We start from the raw sequence: 3,575 nt of genomic DNA, 5'->3' as shown, positions 1-3,575 counted from the left end.
AACCGCCGCGTCCTAATGGCCGAGGAACTCGTCATCAAGGACGGCGGCGCGGTGGATGCACCAGTCCGGCCCGACACTGACCCTCAACCCCGGCCCGACCCTGACCTTCAGCCCCGACCCGTAACCTTCGGCCCCGGCAGGACTCTGATCCTCAGCCCCGGAAGGACCCTGACCCTCAGCCCCGATCCCTGACCCTCAGCCCCGACCCCTGACCCTCAGCCCCAGCAGGACCTTGATCTCAGCCCCCACCCTGACCCTCACCCTGCTGGGCACCCAGCTTACCTGGATCAGTCTCAGCCTTGGACGTTGGACCTTGGCCCCATTCCCTACCCAGCACCCACAGAGCCCTGCCCCGGACACCCGGGCGCAGCCCTGCCACCCCAGTTTCCCACCCTCCCTGCAGAACCACCCCCAACCCCACCTTGACTGGGCTCTGAACTTGCACCGCCCCCATCACCCAGACCTCTCTGCCAGGCTCGGATCCTCCTGTTCCCACTCATGTCACAGGTACAGACCCTGCGCTTGAAACAGGCCTCTTGGGCAGAGAACTTTCCTGAGGGGTCTGCTCTCGGTGTGGACGGTGACCCCAGCCCAACCCCTCCCCCTCTCCAGGCAGGGCGCCCTGAGGCTCCCAAGTCGTCCACCAGCAGCCTCCCACCCAGGGTTTCCCAACCTCTGAGGTTCCCAGCACCGCTGGCACTGGGGCGCAATGGTTCTCCGGGTGCTGTGGGGGGTGGAGTGGCTCCCTGGCCCCAGCCCCTCAATGCGGGGAGCCTCCACAATGTGGCAACCACTGTCCTAACCCCTCAGCACAGCGGGGGTCCCAGGGCTCAGCCTGGGGTCCGGTGGAGGACCCCAACATTTCCATTCTGTGCTCACAGACACAAAGCCAATGCAAGCCCTCCCCCTTCCACTGGAGAGAGTCCCAATGGTCACATAGAAAAAACGGAAAGAGAAACTGGTGCCATCAGTAAACTGAAAATCAGTTTTTAAAAGGTGCTTTAGGGCTTCCCTGGTGGCGCAGTGGTTAAGAATCCACCTGCCAATGCAGAGGACACAGGTTTGAACCCTGATTGGGGAAGATCCCACATGCCGCGGAGCAACTAAGCCCGTGTGCCACAGCTACTGAGCCTGCGCTCTAGAGCCCGCGAGCCGCGACTACTGAGCCCACGTGCCACAACTACTGAAGCCCACGAGCCTAGAGCCCGTGCTCCACAACAAGAGAAGCCACGTCAATGAGAAGCCTGCGCGCACCGCAACGAAGAGTAGCCCCCGCTCACGGCAACTAGAGAAAGCCCGCGCGCAGCAACAAAGACCCAATGCAGCCAAAAATCAATAAATTTAAAAAAAAAGGGGGGGGGGGACTTCCCTGGTGGCCCAGTGGTTAAGAATCTGCCTGCCAATGCAGGGGACATGGGTTCAAGCCCTGGTCCAGAAAGATCCCACGTGCCATGGAGCAACTAAGCCCGTGAGCCACAACCACTGAGCCTGTGCTCTAGAGCCCATGAGCCACAACTCCTGAGCCCACGTACCACAACTCCTGAAGCCTGTGCGCCTAGAGCTGGTGCTCCACAACAAACAGAAGCCACCGCAATGAGAAGCCCGCGCACCGCAACAAAGAGTAGCCCCCCCACCCGCTTGCCACAACTAGAGAAAGCTCGCACGCAGCAATGAAGACCCAACACAGCTAAAAAGTAAATAAACAAATAAATTACTTTAAAAAATGTTTAATTTAATCAGGTATATCCAAAATATTATCATTTCAACATGAAATACTCAATAAATATTGAGATTTTTACATTCTTCACTCATACTAAATTCTCTAAGTCCAGGGTGTATTTTACCCTTACCTATATTTTCTGCTTAATTTTCATTGGAAGTATTTCATCTGTATATAAGATTTCCTAAAACTGTAGATGAGGGACTTCCCTGGCAGTCCAGTAGTTAGGACTCTGCGCTTACACCGCAGGGAGCACAGGTTCGATCCCTGGTCAGGGAACTAAGATCCCGCGAGCCCGCGGCACAGCCCAAAACAATAAAAAATAATAAAATTGTAGATGAAAAAGGAGATTCATAAACCCAAATTGTTCCAAACGTACTTAAAAGTTTTCCAATAAGTGGATCAAACGTCTGTTTTTAGGTTGGTATTTAAATTAAAAATTACATTTCAGGTGGTGAGTAGCCGTGCCTGGCTGGCAGCTCTGCCCAGGCCTGAGTTTGTCCTGTGCCCCAACCTTGTCACCTCCCCAGCCGGGCCCTGGGATGGATCAGCTGGGCTGCAGCCAGCTGGCCTACAGCAAGGTTGGAATTTCACACAGCTGGCCCAGCGCTGGCCCTAGTGACCCACAGCAGTTCCTCGTCAACTGTTTGCGTTCACTGCAGCACTTCTGCCCTGGGGGTGGCCCTTCCGCTCCTCAGGGAACACCCACACCGCCATCACAGCACTGGGTCGGCTTCCTTGCTCAGGCAGAGCTGGTCCCCACACCAGGGCTGCCAAAGTGGATGCGTGGGGTGGTGTAGAGCGGGGAGGGTGTTCAGCTGGGGGTGGATGGATACGTGGGTGGGTGGACAGCTGGCCGACAAGTGGCCAGAGGGACAGGTGGGTGGGTGTTGGGCGAGCAGACCTCTGATCTGAGCTCCGCCCTGGTCTGCCCACACCTGCTAAAGTCAGTCTGGGCCTGTCCTGAGGGGTCTGCTCTGGGAGCTGATGGTGACCCCAGCCCAACCCCTCCCCCTCTACAGGCAGGGCGCCCCGAGGCTCCCAAGTCGTCCACCTGTCAGCCATCCTCACCCCCTCAGCCCAGCTCGGACAGGGGACTTCAGGAGCCAGCAGGAACGTCGAAGGCCTGCTGGAACAGCTCCTGTCCAGCCCTAGAGCTGGCGGTGTAACAGGCGACCCCTCACTGAGGAGCCTCCGTCTCGTCCCCCAGCCTCCCTGAGACCAGGGAGCCCTGAGGGCAGGGAGCCACCCAGTGAGGGGGCTCAGGCTAAAGTCTGGGGTGCTTCAATGCCAGAGTTGGGTGGGGCACGTGACAGGGGTCCCAAATGACCCAGCCCTGCCCTCAGGGCTCCAGCTCACCCCAAAGAAAATCCGTGAGGCCCCCAAGTGACCAGTGATGTTAGTGAGGGGAGTTGGCCAGCCGGGGTGCAGGGGTCCTGGGGGAACGAGAATCTCCCAAGGCTGGGGCGCTGGCCTCTCTGGACACCCTCCTTGGCCCCGAGTGCCCTGCAGAGACCTGATGCCATCCTGGGAAGGTGGGGAGGAGGCCAGGATGTTGGGCTTGGGTGGGGGCCGGGACCTCCATGGGAAGGAGGCTTCCTACACAGGCCACTGACGACTTCCTCTGGTGGGGCGGGGGGCAGTGCTGGGAAGGGGAGACCAAGAGCAGGAAGCCCAGGCTGGGGGGATACAGCCAGGACCTCAGCCCCCACCCAGGCGGCTCCCGTGGGCTCAGTCACCTAGGGGCAAGAGCAGATGTCCCTGGAGTAGGTGGGAAGTGCAGTTCAGTGCCCCCTGCCCCACCCCGGCTGGTGCTGGCCCCGCCCCTCCTGGGGGCCATCCAGACCCCCCCCAG

This window comes from Lipotes vexillifer, unplaced genomic scaffold, assembly GCF_000442215.2.
Source record: "Lipotes vexillifer unplaced genomic scaffold, Lipotes_vexillifer_v1.1 scaffold225, whole genome shotgun sequence".
Classification (NCBI taxonomy): Eukaryota; Metazoa; Chordata; class Mammalia; order Artiodactyla; family Lipotidae; genus Lipotes; species Lipotes vexillifer.
Note: the sequence above shows the minus strand (reverse complement) of the source record.